This window comes from Urocampus carinirostris, chromosome 14 (assembly GCF_059441175.1).
Source record: "Urocampus carinirostris isolate Australia breed hairy pipefish chromosome 14, RoL_Ucar_1.0, whole genome shotgun sequence".
Classification (NCBI taxonomy): domain Eukaryota; kingdom Metazoa; phylum Chordata; class Actinopteri; order Syngnathiformes; family Syngnathidae; genus Urocampus; species Urocampus carinirostris.
In genome coordinates, this window is record NC_142362.1 from 30,328,908 (window position 1) to 30,350,754 (window position 21,847).

The window sequence follows — 21,847 nt, forward strand, 5'->3', positions numbered from 1 at the left end:
CTTTTACTGTACTTTTTTTTTTCTACAAATAACAAATAACATAATATATAATATTCTAAAAAAATAATCTTTTTGCTTTATCCGCTTTACTTTACGTGATATTTTGCCAGGATCAGGTGGCCCTCACGGAAAACTGCCTTTACCTTCGAGTCCTATAGAAAGCATTTATTTTTCTATTTCAAACAATTTTGAAAAAATGTCAGGTAGCCACCAGGGAGCGCCAAAAGTTTAGTGGGCAGAGAGGTCCAACATTGTTGGCGATAGAAAGCATCTTCCTCTGTTTAGCCAATCAGAATGCAGAACACAATACACGATGAAAAGCCAAACTGCAATAAGTAAACAGCAAAACAGCGAGAGATTATGGTAAATTAGAAAAAAACAATCTTTTCTATTTCTTCAAACTGAGGAACGTGTTTTTGTTATTAAAGAATTAAGGGGTCGATATTTAAATCAGTTAGTCAGTTAGTTGTGAGTGAACTAAATTCTAGTCTAATATCGCCAACAGTATACAGTATAACAAATTAATTGACTTATTTGCCATTTCAACATTGAATATTTGATTGTTATTTATTTAATATTCTATTACTCTGTTATACATTGAAAACAAAGAAAAAATATAATGTACAGGCCCAAGTATGTGTTTAACAAATAAAAATACTGTGCTTTATATACGTTTTCTTTTCCAAATAACTTCTATAATGCCAAATAATAATATTAAAAATCATCTTGGTTTATTACACAACTGTATTAAGGACACAATCCACTTTACTTCACTTGATACTTTGTTTCAATCATGTGGATCTTATAGAAAATTGCATTTACTTTCTGTGAGGCAACTAAATAGTTCCAAGAGCCGTTATGGTCCACAAAATAGAAACAGCACGGCAGCGCAGTGGTTAATGTATTCAGGGCACAGTTCTGAGTTCATGAGATTGAACCTTCCTGTGTGGAGTTTGCATGTTCTCCTCGTGCTTGCGTAGCTTTTCCTCCGGGCACTCCGGTTTCCCCGCACATTCCAAAAACATGCTTGTAATTAGCTTGTCCAAATTGTCCCAAGGTGGGAATGAGCGAGTGAGTTGTCTGTCTCTGTGGACTGGCTGGCAACCAGTTCAGGGTGTCCCCTGCCCACTGCCCAAAGATAGCTGTGATGGGCTCCAGCACCCTCGCGACCCTACTGAGGATAAGCGGTGCAGATAATGGATGGATGGACGCTGTATCTATCTTTATTTATTGGAAAACGTTAAGAATGTGTTCTTTATTCCCTTATAGAAATCATATGATTATCCCTTAATCAAAACATTTTAACAAGTGCTGGGGAGCCTCATGAAGAGTGGGTCGAGAGGTCCAACTTTATTGGCGACAAAAGCATCTTCCTCTGCCTTTTGGTGCCGTTTTATTTTTGCATGATAGCTTTGAGAAAACCTTAAAGTAGTAAATGATTTTTGCAGACACAAGGTTTTATGTATGTGAACAATTCATACCGCAACATCATTGACACGCAGGCAGACACAAGCAGAAAAGGGGCGGCGTGGCTGTTTAGCCAATCAAAATACAGAATTCATTGCACAATGAAAACCCAGGAAGTAGCCACGATAAATAAACTGCAATCCAGCAATGGATTACTCTACTTGGATTGGAGCTATACTTTATACTATATCTTGGGATCAATACTGATTTCCTATTTTAACTAGAAATCTAAAAATATTGTTAGGAAGGTAGGATTGTACATACATTATAACTTTCATTTTTGAAATAGCGTTCACACTTTTTGCACTGTTTACTATTTTCAAAATATTGTGAAATATAATGTAATTTAGTTCTCTTTAAGGCATTATTATACAGTATTTCGCTCCATTTGTGTTTTTTCATACTGTTAAAGGCTTTTAACACTGGATTCTTTACAATATTTGATCTTTATTTTCAAAATAACGTGTATTGGGAGGTATTATAGTTGTGATGTTGACATGTTGACATGGTTATATTTGCATTTTCGTTTCATTGCTGCTTCTTTTGGTTTAAGTCTCTTAACGTATGTTCTAAAACCGAAATATTTTTATTTTCTTATACTGAAAGTTTGCATTGCAATTATTTAATACATGTTAGTATTGTAATTCTTAAATATATCTTAAAAAGTAGCATAAATCTATCCACACTCAGAAAAGATTGAACATATTTTTATTATTTTAGAAATATTTTTACTTATTTTAATAGAAAATGTAATGTAATGTATAGTGAAAAAACATAATAATGAGCAGAATTGTCAGATAAGATTGCTCTTTTAGAGTATATTCTTGTTTTGCGAATGTTAACATTTGTTCAAGTATTATTATTATTTTTTTTCTAAAAAATAAATAAGAATAAATTCACTAAATAAGAATTTTGTCTGCATTGTATAGCAAGAAAAAAACCTTAATAAGAGTGTTTTATTTTATAAATAAGTAAAATATGGTAGAATACTGAATACTATAAAGCTATTAAAATACTGTAAAATAATGAGCAAAATGATTCTCCAAAAAACACAAAAATAAACATGTATCGTAAATGACTTGAATGCAGTGACAACTGCTCCAATTGATTTACAAATTAAGCCTCGAAGAATTGCAAAATGACCTTCACAAAGAAAGTCCTTTCGCTGTTTTTGAGCATGTGCAACTCGACTCCACCCATGTGTATCTAATCTCCCATCATGCACTTGTAACGACACAACGGGCCACCACTTGCCTGCACACAACTTCAAAGATTTTCACGGCGGTGTCGGGCCAACTCACTCGATACTATCAAGACGATTACGTCTAACGAGGCTTTTGGCGTCCAATTTTTGTGAGTGATAGTAATTGTTAGAAAGTCGCTGGAGGCCAATCAGCCGTCGACACTCAATTAAAAAGATCTATTTCTGACGTTAATGCCGCAGATAACATCTGCAAAGGCGGAAGATTTTAACTACGAACTCACACTCATGAAGCTTTCATCGGCAGCCAAGCCGGGGAAAAAAAAATCACATGTGAGACATAATAAAATGTGTTCGGAATTATAGGTTATTCACCTATCTGTTCAGTCATTAAATAATCATAGTGCAACCGTCATCTTTGCCACATCAATTGAAATCTGGCTAAACATCTACCCTTTTTTCCACACTTTGGAAAAAAACATTCATGTATAAAACGCACTGGACTATAAGGCGCATATGATTAAAACTACAGGAAGAGCTAGGGGTTTCATAAAAATAAAAAACTACATTTAAATTAGAATATTTTTTTATAGAACATAAATTGACATGATGACATCTGGTGTTACCACTATTTTTTATTCTAGTAACAATTAACAAGTTAACCACAAAAGGTGTCACGGTTGCCCATGGCGCCCAATTGTCCCCGCCCATTTGGCGCCAGCTGCGGCTTGTTGACTGATTGGTTTCACTCCTATTTAAGCTGAGTGCTCTCACTCACCCTTTGTCAGTCCATCAACGAACCTCTGCACCCGCAAAATTTGTGTTTTGACTGTCCGGTATCGATCCCGTCTACTTTGTTCCGTTTTGATATCGGTCTCCGGTCTCCAGTGTCTGGTATCGTTCCCGTCTATCCCGTTCTGTCCGATCTCTGTCTCCAGTCTACTATCTCTGTTATCAATCCTCTCAGTCCCGTTCTGTACGGTATCGATATCATCTGTTCGGTATCGGCTCGTGTAACTTGTATTGATCTTGTTGGTCTCTGGCTTCCTGTTGTTCCACGCCAGACATCTGTCTTTCTTCTTCCGCCCAGAGATCGCCGAATCACTGGCGTTTGTGTTCATGTGCATGACTGCCCCATTCCCGTAAAATAAAGCTTGTGTTCCGGTTTGTGACAAGAGGACACTTGAAGACCACTCTATATGTTTCTCAAAGGCAGAACATTTACCGTATTTAGTATCATTTAATAATTATCAAAACAAAATACGTAGTTTCGTACAAAACGTTCCCATACAACAAAAATCTTCATTCAAATAATCACAATTTGTCTCATACATACAATTATTGTCCAAAGCAACAACAAAAGAAGATTTGCAATGAGCGTTAGAGAGTTGGCGTTTGAGCTGCTGTCGAAGATCTGCTCTTGTCTTTTGTTTCCTTTTAGCAACAAACAATAAACATGTTAAACACAAGAGGGCACTCGAAGATTTGTGTTTCTCAGAGGCAGAACAGTTACCGTATGCATTGTCATTTTACAACAATTCATGCAAAAGTACGTAATTTTCTCTGAGCTGTCTTCAGAGTTCGGTGCTTCTCTTTTGTTTCCTTTGAGCAACAAACAATAAACATGTTAAACACAAGAGGGCACTCGAAGACCGCTATTCGTGTTTCTCAGAGGCAGAACAGTTACCGTATGCGTTGTCATTTTACAACAATTCATACAAGAGTACGTCATTTTTTGAGCTGCCTTCAGAGGTCTGTTTCCTTTAAGCAACAAACAATGAACATGTTAAATACGAGGGGACTCGAAGACCACTATTTGTGTTTCTCAGAGGCAGAACAGTTACTGTATGCATTGTCATTTTACAACAATTCATACAAGAGTACGTAATTTTCTCTGAGCTGTCTTCAGAGTTCTGTGCTTCTCTTTTGTTTCCTTTTGGCAACAAACAATAAACCCGTTAAACACAAGAGGTCACTCAAAGACAGCGCTGTATGTTTCTCAAAGGCAGAAAAGTTTTCAGTATCCTTCAATTGCAACTGCAAATGTCCAATTTAATCCACCGTAGTTTTCGGTGTGTAAAATGCACCGGATTATGTGGCGCAAATTTCTGGCCTATTTGGGTTTTCATAGGTGTGCCTTATAGTCCAGAAAATACAGTATATTTCAATATGTGTTTTTTAGGTTTTCAGTAGCTTCGTTTTGCTTCAGTAGACAATATGCTGCAATTAAAAAAATGCTAACATGCTATCAGTTGGCTTGTAGTCAATTATTTTATTCTGCCCTCCAGCAATTTGACTCTTACCCCTTTGTTCTACATGGAAAAAGGGAAAAAAATCCGCATACAGGGGTTGTCCCATGACAAATGTATGTTTCGAGCCTCGTACACGAAACAGATATCTTGACAAGGTGAATGCACAAAAGAGCAGCTGTCGAGCAGACAGCCTATCTAAAGCCGTGTATGAGAGACACAATATTTGGATAATTCCGGGACACATCCTGACACTCACGGTTCACCTGAAAGAATAGCAGAGCGCAGACTCAGAACATGTCCTAAAGAGGGAAAGCAAATGGACTGCATCAGCAGTTATGTGTTTGGAATGGAGCTCCATTTGCAAGTCTGACGCTCACTCAATGATGTGATTCTCTCACTTGAAGTCATCTAATAAATAATGATGAGGGATAGCGTCCACATTTACAATATTTGCTCAGGAGAATTTCTGAGGTCAAACTAAAGTTATCTCTCATTCGTTCTATTTCCTAGGAAATAATAGAAGGGAAACCGTTTTTGGTGCTATTGTAAAGCCTTTAGTCACTATGCCGGCCAGAGAAGTGCGGTGGGGTTGGTGTCTCGTGAGGCACAGTCAAGTCAAATCATGTTTATTTGTATAGCCCTTAATCACAGGTCTCAAAGGGCTTAACAGACCACAGAGCTTTACAGACTACAGGCTATTTTACCCCCTGATCTAAAACCTAAACTAAGGCAAGGGAAAACTCAAACTACTTCTTGTGGTGTGTCCTGGGCAAGTACAGCCTGGTGGCGCCCATCCCTCTCCAAGTCGTTTTTTCTTGTAGGATTTTGCTCACCCAGATGAAACGCATAATATGGGTTTCCATGGTTACCAGTAGCAGGAGAAACCTCCAGGTCTGACTCAGATACATCAACTTCATCATCTGGTCTCTGTTGTTGCTGTTGTAAAGAATACTTCTGCTCTTGAGAGATGAGCTGGAGATCCTAAAAGACTGGGGAAAAAACTCTTTTTTGTTATTTTTGTTTACATGCACATTGTAAAATATGCATTGAATCACTTGCGGCGTTCATATTTTGTTAAAGAGCAAATTTGAAAGCGATAACATTTCGTTTGTTTTTGTGACATATTAAAGGCAGTTTGTCCCGTAAAAGACTCGGCATTTCGTATACTTTTTATATATATTCAGAATATGTATGTATTTTGATTGTGTGGACCTTATTTTTAAGTTTGTATTTTATACATCCTTTTTTAAGTTATGTACCAAATATCCAGGCCATGGAGATGCGATGCTGCAGGAAATTTCTAGGCATCAGCTACTCAGCCTATGTCACAAACGACAAAGTGCGCAACACCATCATAGGGCACATTGGACCCTACGAACTGCTGTCAACTGTGCGCAGACATAAACTTCAGTGGTACGTTACAAGATCATTAGGACTGACCAATATACTTCTCCAGGGCACAGTCCAAAGGGGCAGGAGGAGAGAAAAAACAAAAAAGAACATTAAGGAATGGACTGGTGCCACCTTTACCACAACCCAAAAACACTTAACAGTAGGGAAAGCTGTCAGGATGTGAAAAATGCTAAAATACTATGAATTCACAGGGGAGCCTAGGGGGCGCCAGCCTGCAAAAGTTTGGGAACCATAAGTCAAACCAGAAACTATCTTGGTACTAAATGTTTCCAATTCACTTCATGAACTACTAACTTCAATCTTCTGAAAGATAGAAAGCAAAAGGAAATGGACAGCTGTTTCAAAAGGCATGAGAAAATTACTACGTATCAGCAGCCGACGGGATGGCGGTGGTCTGAGTGCAGCCCCACGGTACGTAGGTTGATGGTTCAATTCCAGCTACTGCAGCCTCTCCGAGTTTCCGCCCATATTCGATAAACATGCATTGTTAAAATTGTCCCTAGGTGTGAATGAGTGAGCGAATTGTTTGTCTCTGTGTGCCCTGCGACTGGCTGGCAACCAGTTCAGGGTGTCCATTGCCCACTGCCCGGAGATAGCTTGGCTGGGCTCCAGTACCCCTGCGACCCTACTGAGGATAAGCCACACAGAAAATGGATGGATGTATCTACAGTTGGTTGTTGCGTCATAAAACAGGAACCAAACAAGACTTTCTATTATGATAACGAATAACTGACAAATGGAATGTTGACAAAATCCAATCCTTTGTAACTCATGGTAGGCATGTTGCATAGTCAAGTCAAGTCAAGTCATTTTTATTTGTATAGCCCTAAATCACGAAGAGTCTCAAAGGGCTTCACAGATTGTTACACTATATTACACAAACTATTTTCAACCGACAAGAGGAGTAGGTTATTCGTATGCAATGGAGTAGAAGTGAGTTTTAAGTTTAGATTTAAACATTTCCACTGAGGTTGCAGATCGAATCTCAGGGGGAAGAGCATTCCACAGCACCGGTGCCCGGATGGAGAACGCTCTCGAACCAGCAGAAGACTTCTTTGCTCTCGGGATCATCAGAAGACTAGCACTCTCAGATCGTAGGCTTCGGACCGGGACATAGTGGCAGATCAGATCTGAAAGATAAGAGGGAGCAAGTCCATGTATGATTTTGTACAATACTAAGAGAACTTTGAAGTCACATCTTTGGCTAACTGGGAGCCAATGCAGGTTAGCCATAATCGGTGTTATGTGATCGTACTTTTTTGTCCTAGTTAAAAGCCTCGCTGCGGCATTTTGTACTAGCTGAAGAGACTTGATTCTGGACTTCGGGAGACCGGAGAGTAGTGCATTGCAGTAATCGAGACGGGAGGTAACAAATGCATGAATTATTGTTTCCGCATCCGACTGAGACAGTATTGAACGGATTTTAGCAATGTTGCGAAGATGGAAGAAGGCAGTTCTAGTAATTTGCTTTACATGCATCTCAAAGGATAGATCAGGGTCAAATATGACACCTAAATTTTTAACTGAGTCACTCTGTGTGATGTGACATTTGTCAATGTTCACAGCAGTTTTTGCGAATAAGTCCCGGCATTTAGAAGGACCAATGACTAACATTTCGGTCTTTTCAGAGTTAAGACGCAAGAAATTGAGTGACATCCACTCTTTTATCTCAGTGAGACAGGCCTCCAAATTTCCACAGTTTAGTGTGGAAGATTCCTCCAACGGAAGATATAGTTGAGTGTCGTCTGCGTAGCAGTGGAAGCTGATATTGTACTTGCGAATAATATCACCTAATGGAAGCATGTAAATGTTGAAAAGTAGGGGGCCGAGCACTGAACCCTGCGGAACACCGCAGGTAACATTAAAGGGCTCAGATGTCGTTTCACCATATTTAACACAGTGCGTCCTATCTGAGAGGTAAGATTTGAACCACGAGAGGACGGCTCCTGAGAGACCAATCCATTTTTCCAACCGTTCTAGTAGGATATTGTGGCGCACTGTGTCAAAAGCAGCACTAAGATCCAGCAGCAGCAAAAGTGATGAAGCGCCAGAATCCATTGACATTAGGAGATCATTTGTTACCTTGATCAGAGCTGTCTCAGTAGAGTGGTTAGCCCTGAATCCTGATTGCATGGATTCAAAAAGGTTATTCTCCGATATGAAAGCATTCAGCTGCTGTGCCACTACTCCAAAAATACTACTGCAGAAATACTAAAAAAGTGCTATTACAGAAATACTGAAAAATACTACTACAAAAAACTACAGTAATACTATAAAAATACTACAAAGAATACAGTACGTGATGTAGAATAATAATCAGTGAAGGGAAGCGGTGCAGTTATGAGCAATTTATTACACACCAAGAAAAATATCCGCACCTTCCTGTGAAAGCTACTGTACATTATTGTGCTTTCAGTTGACACAGTGGCGGTCTACTGGAAGTTGAGTATCCCTTAGTGGTTGTTAACGAGTCAAATGTTACAGCAAATGTTATATATGATTTAAAATGTCATTGCCAGCGTGGTGGTTCGCACCCACATTCAGACCCACGCACGATTTAGAGTCATGAGTGAAGCAAATGTGCTTGCTTTTGCAATAAGGGAGGAAACCAGCGGACACACAGGAAGGTCTCACTGGGGACTTAAGCCAAAAACCTCAAAAATATGAGACAAAGGTTTTTTTCCCACCGTCTGTTGCACCAATCTGTGCTTTGACAAATCATAAAATACAGTAATCCCTCGTTTTCCACAGGGGTCGTTTTCCCAAAAGGACCAGTGGAGAGTCATTTTGTGCTCGTCATCGCAGTTTTTGTTAGTGTAGCCTGAAAATGGTGAAAGTACGACAAGGACTGTTTCAAATGCAGTCCAAACGCCAACCCATACCCCAAAACAGTGGAAAAAAGAAGAGTTTATTCCAGGCATGTACTTAATAAATGAGCTGCAATTATGACTTTAAGCCAGGAGATGGCGGCAGGGAGAAAAAAAGGTTTCAGACTTTGGACACCAACTTTAAAAAGTTTAAAGTCGAATATTTTTTTAATTTGGTATGTTTTAACAAGGCCCAAGTGAATTGAAAAAGCCTTTATAATTATTTTTCCACCCCGTTGATCTGCTTTTATCTTATTTTTAGCAACGCTGATCCGGGACTCACAACACATTAGGTAGAAGTGAACGTGGGTAGAGGGTAGGTGGGTTGGTTTGTGACTTTTTGTCACTGCAGTATTTTGTTAGTGTAGCATTAAAATGGTGAAAATAAGAAAATGCCTGTTTCAAATACAGTCCAAACACCATCCCAAACCCCAAATATGTATATATATATATATATATATATATATATATATATATATATATATATATATATATATATATATATATACATATATATATCATCTCATTAGCTGCACCGCTTATCCTCAGTAGGGTCGCGGGGGTGCTGGAGCCCATCCCAGCAATCATCGGGCAGTTGGCAGGGGACACCCGGAACTGGTTGCCAGCCAATCGCAGGGCACACAGGGACAGGCAACTCGCTCGCTCATTCACACCTGGGGACAATTTTGGACCGGCCAGTCCACCTGAAATGCATGTCTTTGGAATGTGGGAGGAAACCGGAGTGCCCGGAGGAAATTTTGTTGCATCCCTCAGCCGGGGAATAGGGAAATGGAGAACAATGACTTGGTTTTGAGGCTTTTGTCTCCAGGCGGCCTAGGTCGGCAAGGCCTTTCCCCTCCCCCAACTTCTGCACTGAAAAAGTATTATTTAAAAAAAAATCCTGCTGCTTTATTGCACTGTATGATGTAACACTTTGCCAGGGATAGTATCCCCTTTTTTTAACTTCAGGTGATATTTTGTTGCCATCATCTATCTAGATCAGGGGTCGGGAACCTTTTTGACTGAGAGAGCCATAAAAGAACAATTTTTGGAAATTTGTTTCAGTGAGACCCATATAATATATTTTAAGACTGAATTCAATTTAATGTGAGCGTAACAAGCGTCTTAATTTATTATTTTAAATAATGTTGTTATAATACTCACCATTAATGCGACTTCTGGTGCTGCATGGATTTGCTGATGGTTTTGTAGTTTGGTTGGGACATGGTGAGTTTAAGCTTCATGCAGGCATTGAGGCATTCATCCGTTAACCGTGATGGTAGGTTGGACTTGATGTATTTGAGGTGTGAAAATGACTGCTCAAATGAATACGTCGATCCAAACATTGTCAATACACCAATACTGACACGCCTCAGTGTGTGGTATGTGACTGGAAGCGCGTTCCAAGTTTTGAGGACCAACTCGTCTTCGGGTTGAAGTTTGTTCATTTCTGTCCACATGTGCTTGCTCGCCAACTCCGCTTTCTGTCGTGCAATTCTTTCCAACTCTTCATTCAGTGATTTGAACTTGTTCATCCACATCTTCAATGCAAAGGCAGCATGGCGTGTGTCGAAGTGCCGCTTTACATTCAACCGTTTCATCGATACAATTTTGTCATTGCAAATTAGGCATACCTCTCCACAAAGGCAAATTCTTCGGTCCAGTCGTCCTGAGATGTACAATATTCCTCATCTTTTTTCTCGTTTCGCCATCTTCTCTGTCGAAGGGTTAACTTTGAGCTAATGACCAACAGCCAAGTGCCAAGGGGCGCAAAAGGGGGCGTGTACCTGTGCCCCCAGCAACGGCCCAGTATTGGCCAACGTAGGGTATTATCATCCAATTAAAAAAATAGACAATCGCTCATGCAACCGGAACTCTGCACAAGACACGAGCAGTAGAAAATCGATGGATGGATTTAAACAAAAGATCATTTTTTTTAAACCCCAACCTCATCAAAAGAGCCACATCTGGCTCGCGAGCCATAGGTTCCCGACCCCTGATCTAGATGTTATTTGGAGACAAAATGTGTTGTAAAATGCTTGACCTTCCTTTAGCTTGTGGAGAAGTCCATTTTTATCAGCGATAGAAATCATACTCCGCCGGCTTTTGATGCTTTTGACTGTCCAAAGCATTTTGGTGACATGATGTCTTTGAGAGAAAACCGAAATTGAAACATATTTGCACGTACATAATGAAGGTTTGTCAAGCTGTTTTACGTTTGCGTACAGCTTGGACTGCAACGTTGTTGACGCACAGGAAGACACAGGCAGAAAAGGGGCTTAGTTTAGCTGATCAGAATGCAAAACACAATGCACCATGAAAATCCGCACACATCGCATCTGTGAAACCACAATACAGCGAGTAATTACTGTACTGTAAAACAGAAAGAAGTATTTATTTTGGGTAGCACGGTGCGCTCCCCTAGTGTTTTTTAAATGTTTTTTTGTACCCCTGGTAAAATATTTTTCCCCCCTGACAGTGTACAGTTATCTCTTCATTTATCGTAAAGTGGTAACCTTTGTTTTTACAACAGACATTACTGTATATACTATTAATATTATTCGCTAAAACGAAATGACACACCTGTTTTACAGGATAAGATAAATGAGGGGAAAACACGTAACATGCCGCGTTATGAGATAATTCTGTGTTTTCTTCATAATAAGAAAATGCATTTAGAAGAAAGATATTTCTCAAAAGGACACTGTAATATTAGACCACTAGATGTTGCCTTATTTTGTAATGCAGACGTCTCCGACGTGGTGCCTAAAAAAAATAGCTCAACAGTGCTGGGTCATTGGGATTTTCAAGTTTTAAACAAAATTACTGTGAGTTGACTGTCTATTTAACCCTATATCCATAACCTAACTTAGTAATAGAAAAGTAACAACATAGTAATAACATAATAAGTAAGTCATTTTGAAAAGTTAAACTGTGTGCCAATTAGTAACAAAAAGTAGCTCTCAACTTGAAAAAGGGAGGAGACCCCTGGTGTAGTGCAACATACAACAAATTCTACAAAGCACAAGCAATAATACAAAATATGGAAAGGCATTATTTGTTTTCTGCCCAGCCTTTCACAAAACTATACGATTACGTAAATACAATAAAACTGTCATGATTACTCGTTACACTCGCCTGTGCCGGCTCGTTTGGCGCCAGCTGCTGCTGGTTAACTGATTGGTTCCCCGTCCTATTTGAGCTCAGTCCTTTCACTCGCCTGTTGTCAATCCATCAGCGAACCTCTGTTTTCACAAGGCAAGCATTTTTTACGCTGACTCCCGTCGGTCCCGTTTTATCACCCGTTTTCCACTCGTCCGTTCCTGTTTTCTCAGTTTGCCTCCGACTATAACCGGTTTTTGACCCTGACCACGTTTCGATCTCCCGTCCCGGCTAAAGACCCGTTATCCGACCCCGACCACGTTTTGATCTCCCGCCCCGGATAAGGACCATTTTTTACGTCTAACAACGTTACGATCTCCCGCTCCGGAAGATGCAATTCCGCATTCGGAACACGCTCCGATCCCGTGAGCGGCTGGCGCTGCCTTTCCTCTATTTTACAATAAACTTGTAAGTAACGTTACGCATCGTGGTCATCCTTCTGTTCTGGTCGTGACAAAAACATTATGAAAATACTCCAAAAATACTACTACAGCACAGAAATACTACAAGTACAAGTATATATATATATATATATATATATATATATATATATATATATATATATATATATATATATATATATATGTATATATATTACAACTAGAATGCCCGAAATAATACACATCATCCTTCTAAAATTAGCAGGGATATCAGATAATTTAACTAATTTTAAGGATTTTTTTTTCGCAATGTGGTTAGGAGGGAAGCAAATGCTGTAATTTTTCAACGATGATTTATTAAAAAAATTCTACTATGCTTTCAAAACACCACCTGCGATACAGAAACCTCGATTTGAGAAACACCAGACAGATGATTCGTATGTCTGTGGCAGGGTCTCTGCTCATACTTTTTGTTTGTGTCCTTTTGTGGATGTTTTCCCTATAAAAAGGGTAACTGTAAAAAAAAGGATTTGGTACTGTATACTACAGTACAAAGGGATTGATACTAGTTTGATTTATATTTCTGCCACAAAAAAGCTCAATACTCGTTTGATGTTTATTTCCGACATGACAAAAGGCTCAATTTGCTTTTCATAGCATTGTTTATTACAAATTAATCTCATGGAGATGCAAAGTTTTGGGCAGAGACTTATATTAAGTAGTCTATAGGAAATATATTCATTTTAGTTTTATTCACAACACCCTTAGAAAAACATGATGTCTCTACCAGATCGAGCATTTTGTTTTTGTCTTTTAATGTATATTTTTTACATACCTGTGAGATATTAGGGAGGTATTTTAAAGCCAAATTTCACTACATTACTAGAAGAAGGCTCGGGGACAGCTTCTTCTCCTCGGGCCATCACAACCCTCAACGGACGTACAAAATATCTTGCGCCAATTTTTGGTTTATTTATATTTTTGTTTTTTTTGTTGTTCCAAGTGATAATAAATGAAAAGAAAATATACCATTTATCGGAACTGTGGGGGGGTTGGGGGGAACTTGAGGGGGAGAATATATATATATATATATATATATATATATATATATATATATATATATTTACCTTGTGAATTATATTGGGTTATTGAAAATTGCTGCTGCTAAATGTTATTGGACTTACATGCATTACACTATTGTTTCAATAAATTCTTCTTCTTCACTCTATTATTATTATTATTTTCATCATTATTATTATTATTATTATTATTATTATTATTATCATTATTATCATTATAACTTGGGTCAGTTTTTTTAAGCGGTATCTTGTAATTTTATTTTTTTCGCTTCAAAGTCTCTATTTTACATGTTTTTCCCCGGTGTGCCTTGTCTAATCTCGTTGCTTACAATATTACACAACATATGAAAGACAATAAAGTCAGTTCTTATTTTAATTCTAAGAAGACTATGCAGCAATACGCCACGAGATAGCGCTGTTACCACAGGAATGCTTTCTCTCACGCTCGGGCTCCCGCTCGAAACACAACACACACACTTTCCTCAGAATCATCCAGGATTTTAAATTTAACAACGTAATTATCTGTATTTTTCAAGCAAAGAATGTCAATATGTACATTGAGTACACCATCACTGCTATTTAGACTGATCTCATTGTTTTGTTAGCTTCTATTTTTTGAATGAATGCAATGTTTACCATGACCAAGGTGAAAAAATACCCTCAAACAAATTAAAATACCAATAAATGTTTTTTTTTAAATGGCACCAACCAAGCTTGACAACAAAGTGAGGTACGTATTTGTCTTTACATGCCTTAGCATATCCTGTGTTATTTTGCTGTCATTTGGGATTTTTTATTTTTGACCTATTTTATTACTTAAACTAGTGTGCCCGGCCGGGCACACTGATTAAAACTGTTTTGAAGGACGATATACTAGGAAGCCAAGATTCTATCCAGTTTTTGTTCTGTCCATGTGTCATTATTTAGAAAAGATATTTAATGATTGTTACCGTTCGGTCCTGGAAACCAGCTCGCAAACCACACCGGACCTTGCTGGTGTTGGGCAGACCTCCCCCCACCACACCCCCCCACCCCCACCCTCTAGTGACGTCCTACTTTGAGCTGACCCGACAACAGCAATTTTGTTTTCTATATAATCAAGTAAACCCAGTAACACCAAAAATCAGAATTGTTGCAAAAAGAACTTTTATTGATGATATGACAGAGATGTAAGATAGGGCTTGAAAAATCCAGCCCGACCCGATCCGAGGGCATGAAAGCCCGAACCAGCCCAAGTCTGACTGATTAACTTGATTTATGGGCTTGAGCCCGAAGTAAACAGGAATTTTCGAATTCTATTTGTGAGGAGGTAGGGTGATAATGGTCGTCTTGTCATGGTTGCCATGGCGCCCAATTGGTCCCCGCCGTGTGGCGCCAGCTTCTGTCATGGTTGCCACGGTGCCCAATTGGCCCCGCCCACTGACACCAGCTGAAACGCGTTGACAGATTGCTGCCGGACTACTTAAACGCGGTCTTGCGAGTTGCCTGGTGTGAGAGCGTCTGCAAAACTTCTGCTAGACTATGCGTGATATGCCTGAATTTGAAGTCCTGTGAATTTGCCTGTGTTTGATCCTGTTTTATTTTCGGCCTGATCTGTTTGATTTCAATCCACTTCCGCGCCCATCGGTCCCCGGATCGAGTGTGCGCGCATTCCTCTTCTCCCCAATAAATTGTGAGTAACGTTACGCGATTGGGTTCTCATTCCTGTTTCCTGTCCTGGTTCGTGACACGTCTCCAAAAACGGCTGGTACATAATTTCAGGCCGGTGGTTAGCATATATGGATACAATTTGTAATTACCGTAGTAAACAAACACCATGTTACAAAAACACACTAGGCATAAAAGCTGTCAGAATTTTGAAGCAGTGAAGAGTCAATGCATCATCATCAATTATCTGCACCGCTTATCCTCACTGGCTGCTATCTTCGGGCAGGGGACACCCTGAACTGGTTGCCAGCCAGTCGCAGGGCAGTGAAAGAGTGAAATATGACTGAATAAAAACAAAAAATCATAAGTAACTCTCCACTTTCAAAGCCACACTGGGTATTTGTAGTACATGGATAGGAATAAATGTCAGAACTACTGGTTATAAACGTAACTCTGAGGTCAGTAGCGGGTGAACGTGTTTGAATGACGTGTCACAATGCTGCGTTTGTTGTCTGGGTAATTGGAGGCCTGTTACACAGCACTACCGCACCCTGACAAAGCAAGGAGGAAGCGCATGTGCCCATCCCCCAACTATCATCGTCTCTTAAATATACAGTAGTACCTCTTCATACGAATCTCATTTGTCCCAGGATCTTGCAAATAGCCCCAATTGCTTGAGTAACGAGCACATTTTCCCAAATTAAATCCAAGTAAACCCTAAATACCTCTCAAACACATCTTCCTGATCACTAAAACACATTCAAATAGTAATTAAACATTAAAAAAAATATATAATGCTAGAATGTCTTTTCCCCATTAGAGCACTGTTTCCATCTTTAGTCAGTCGCAGGCCTTTGCTTCGGCAAAATAATATGAAATGAAAAGAAATGAAAGGTCGATTACACCCCTAAACACTAGATGGCAATAACGACCTCTTCTTTTCCATTCAGTCAATTGGCGGAGTCACAATAGTGTTTGAGAGGGACCACCTATCATTTTATTGTAATTTTTTTGTTTTATTTCCTTTTTCTTCCTCGCACAGACGGAGGACCCAGAAGCGTAATGTTTTCACACAAGCTTTATTTTACGGGAATGGGGCAGTCATGCGCGTGAACACAAATGCCAGGGATGCGTCGATCGCTGGGTGGAAGAAGTGAGACAGAACAGATGGGATCGATGCAGGACAGACGGGTAGATACCGGACGGGACAGACGGGATCGATACAAGACAGACGGATAGATACCGGACGGGACAGATGGGATCGATACCGGATACTGGAGCAAGATACCGGACAGGATGAGACAAACGGGATCAATACCGGATACTGGAGACTGGAGCAAGATACCAGACAGGTCGAATCAGGCGGGATAGATATTGGATACTGGAGACTGGAGCAAGATACCAGACAGGATGAGACAGACGTGGTCGATACCGGACACTGGAGCAAGATACCGGACACGACAAGACAGGTGGGATCGATACCGGACACTCGAGACTGGAGCAAGATACCAGACAGGTCGAGTCAGGCGGGATCGATATTGGATACTGGAGACTGGAGCAAGATACCAGACAGGACGAGACAGACGGGGTCGATACCGGACACTGGAGCAAGATAACAGACAGGACGAGACAGGTGATATCAATACCGGACACTGGATACACGACCAGGATACCAGACAGAGTCAAAGCACAAGTCTTGCAAGTGCAGAGGTTCATTGACGCACTGATTATGAGTGAATGAGAGCACTAAGTTCAAATAGGAGGGAAGCCAATCAGGCAACAAGCCGCAGCAGGCGCCAAACGGGCGGGGCCAAGAAGGGCAATGGGCAACCGTCACAATTTTGTTTTTGGTGCCAGTATGTTTTTCTGAAAAAAAGGTGAATATATTTTACTATCTCTGCTTTAAACTGCATAATTCTTTTATTCGATAAATTTGAGCAGTGGACGTTTTATTTTGGTTTGGGTTGCAGGTTGTCGTTCGGGTGGAATGCTTGGTCCTAAAGTCAGTCAAGTTGAGAACCATTGCACTAGAGCAATGGTTCCCAAACTTTTGCAGGCTAGCGCCCCTTTGGCTCCCCTGTGAATTCATAGTATTTTAGCATTTTTCACATCTAGGGTAACCTACATGACTAACTGTGACAAATGGTGGTCATATCTAATCTCCTTCCCAATTTTCTTGGGTCGCCAGACACAAACAAACAGATAAACATGCCTAAATCCCAAACAAAAACATCACCACCCGAGCTTTGCTCGTGGGTGATAAAGATGACATTAACCAAATAAAATGCAAGTCACTAATGAGCATTTACTATGGAGGCAGTTTCCTTAATGGAGTTGTCTGTGTGGTGCAGAGGAGTGGCTGAGAGGATGCGGGACGATCGAGATAACTTCTCATATCTTAAACGTTTTTGATAACTTCCAGGTGTGTACAAAGTTTTTCCTTTTTCTTCAAAATCTCGTCTGGCCCATTTCGACTCTAATCCGGTTCGTCTCGATCACTGGTAGCAGACGACAACGTCATTGTAAATTGCTAATATTGTTGTAGTATTCGAGGTAGTCTGTCTTGCAGTCAATAGGTGCCGCGTCGTGTTTGTAAGGTATATTATCGCTTAATAAGGATTTGCAATCATTAAAAAGGGGAACAATTGGACACAGTTGACAATCATGAGATCGAGACTTTGTTCATGATACGTAAAACACTTATTCTACGCTTAAAATTAAAGTTACTGTAACTTTGAACTGAATGAACATAGACACAATATTTTTTACACTACAATTGTTTATTTTACTTGTTGCCTTTTTTTGTTTACATGCAGAGGCCGGTGGTGAGCAGTAACGAGTGATGAGCGGTCTCTTGTGGTAGCCTCTGGGATTGCACGTGACCTGGATTTCTTTTTTCCAGATAAAACTCGTGTATTGAAATTATCGTGTTGAGAGATGCTCTAAAGAGGTACCACTGTACAGCGTAAAAAAGGAGGGGGGGGTTGAATCTTGTAACATAACCTAGTTTCTGCAGAACTAACTAAACTTAGCACCATTAGCAAACACACAAAAGAATGATTTAATGTATCAAAATGTCTTCCCTGGATTCAATTATTCAATGAATACACAGTAAAAGCTTTCCGGAGCAGGAACATGTCGAGGTTATGACTCACACAATGGTTACCATGGAAACGTGTCTGTGATGATCAATGTAACATGGGGGCTCGAGAAAAGGAACGAGAGGTTTCTGGCGGGGAACGAATCCCCAAAACAAATGTGAATTACTACTGGTTTTACATTTTAAAAGATGATCACACAGTTGTCACCGGTGCTCATTAGCGAGCTTAGAAGGTGATACGGAGTGACATTTAAGTCGACGTATCCCGTGTTTTCTCTCGTTAAGCTAAGCCATGTGGCTCCTGTTCTGTATTTAGTGGGTGTGCTAAAGCGGTAGTAATGCTCTCTGGGAGATCACACTGCCCAGTTTCAACAGTTTAAGAACACTAAAACACACGTTTTCCCATCATTCGTCATTTTGTTCCCGTAATAATGAATACATAATTTTTCCAGTCCACCTAAAGTCGATAGTGTATTATTTGAACACCAGATGTTATTGTACTGTTACCCAATGCAACATCTATTCCACGTGGTCATACTGGAAGGGGGATTACCTCTAGTATTGTCTTTCAAAGTTTCTTATTCTCCTAATCTTGAAGGTTTTTGAGTTTTCCCTTGCCCGCATACAGCTTTCAGACCAGGGGATGGTGTAATTGTGGTCTGTGGAGTCCTATAAGACATTTTGTGATTAGGGCTATACAAAAAAAAGGGACGTGACCTGAATAGTTACTGTATGGTATAGTGCAGGGATCGTCAACCAAAAATATCTTAAGAGCCATAACAGACCAAAAACACAAATGTCTGGAACCTTGAAAAATGAAAAGCCTTATAAAAAAATGGAAATGAATTATAAATTAAACATGGAGTCATTGATACATTAAAAAAATAGTCCGTCAATATCCAATTCAACAATTCATAAAGGGGAAAAAAATGGAAAAAAAACAAAGGTAGGTAGGTAGGTAGGTAGGTAGGAAGGTAGGTAGGTAGGTAGGTAGGTAAAGATGAAGGCTCAATCATGTGTATTCCTATATATATATATATATATATCAGAGTTGGCACATTATAACACTGAGCAAACCCATACTGTCAACCTCCACGGCTCCATGCCCTTAAAAATGTTGTATTTTCCCTTACAAAATACAAAATAATCTTACACCATATTTTTTTTTTCAAACGTGCTTATTTATGTAGTTTAAAATGTTATATTGTTCATGTGTTTCATTATATTATATATATTGTTCATTAACATTTTGTTGTGAGATACTGAGTTGCTCGACATGAATGAAGTTTATTATAAAAAAAGTTCAAAAATTAAGTTGCTTGGACATTCACTGTAGAAGGAAAAAATACATGCAAATATAATTAAGTAGAATAATAAATTTTCTTATTCAAATTATTTATTCATTTTCTGCATTAAATAATTGTTGGTAATATACTGATTAAAGGGATAACCACAAACCTGTCTTTTTTCATTTTCTCCTTTTATACTTCCTTTTTTTCTTAACTTCTTTACACAACAATAATGATTCGTAATATAATGCATCACAGCAAGTGAGTAGTTTGCGAGCCGGCTCTCTGTAATGAGTTGAGCCAAAAAAGCCGGTTCTCTAAAAAGAGACGGAATTCCTTTCACTACATAACTACCACATGAAATCTGAGGCGACAGACGCATGCGCACAGTAGCATCAAACCGCTCGCTTCGTTTGCAATGAAAAAAATGATACCGAGATAAAGGCTACCGCGGCGAACTCGTTTGACTTGATTCATTTGCCGTTTCGTGATAGTCGGTGTACACCGGTACCCATAATTGACGAATTTGCGTTTTTCCGTACAAATTTTCTTGTACGTCGTACACGTCTAAAAATGCATAATGAACGTACTTTGTACGGCAAAAACGTACTGGTTGACAGGTATGCAACCCTGACCCCGATGCATCACTTTGGCAACTTATGCTCCTGCTGTTATCACTAGAATTGTCACCAGTATCTCATTGGTGTCTTGCTGGTCGTCAATGAGGCACTTCCACATTCCTCAACTGTAAATCTATCACGTCGTACTTTGGTCCCATGGTATGTGTTTTACAGGCTTGTGTTGAGTTTCATTCAAGATTTTGTAGTGTCAATTGCTAGTCTTTTCAAACTATCTTACAGTATAAGTAGGCTTTACCTTAGAGATCTGTGTCACAAAGGGATAAAAAAAGGACTAGTGGAATGTGACAAAGTGGCTTTACAATGCTTAGATTACATCTTCTGGTCTGGATCTGCTCTTGTGAACAGTATACAGCTCCATAAAAGCATTTAGCTCTGGCGGTAAGGCCAAACAAAACGTAAATAACGACCAGCTGAAAATAGCAGCTGCCACAGGGTGAATTGTGACGGAGCGATTTAAAACTCTGTAGAAACAAAATGTTGTGAAGTCATTGGCTCTCATTTTAGAACGGGGTGAGTTGGGTATTTGGGGGGAGGGGATGGTTAGGTGGTAGAGGAGTAGTGATAGAAATTCCGGCTCTATTTGGAGGACCGGCTCTTTCGGCTTGGCTCACTGTAAAACGCCAGCTTTTTTGACTCCCAAACGTCTCTTCAGATTTTTTTTAAATAATAAATTGACAATAATAAACATTGTGCACCAAATTACTTAACAATATATTTTACACATATGATATCGTACTATATTATGATAGCTTTTATTGTTTCAAGCTACATTGAACGTTTACCCAAATTAAACTTTAAAATTGATTCAACACAGAAATGATGTCCCTCATATTTTCAAGAGAAAGAGGGAGAGAGAGAGAGGGAAAGGTGAGGAAGAAGAGAGAAAGAGAAATAAAGAGGGAAAAGCAGAGAGAGGAAGGAAGGTAGAGAGAAAGTAAGAGTAAACAAGCGAGAGGGAGAGAGCAAGAATTTTAGAGAGAAGAAAGAATGAGAAGGAGAGAGAAAGTGGGAGAGAGGGGTGGAGAAAGAAAGAAAGAAAGAAAGAAAGAAAGAAAGAAAAGAAAATGAAAAACAACAAAGAAAATGAAAAAACAAAGAAAATGAAAAAAACAAAGAAAATGAAAAAAACAAAGAAAGAAAGAAACTAGGGGGAAAATGAGAAAGATGGAGAAAGAAAGAAAAAGTGAGAGAAAGAAAAGGGGGAAAAGGAAAAATATGGAGAAAAAAGAAAAATTGAGAGAAAGAATCCTAGAGAAAGAGAAAGGAAGAAAAAGAGAACAAGAGAAACATCTTTTTAAAGAGAGAGAGGGGGGGGGGAGAACTGTAGAGGGATTCAACGATAGAAAAAG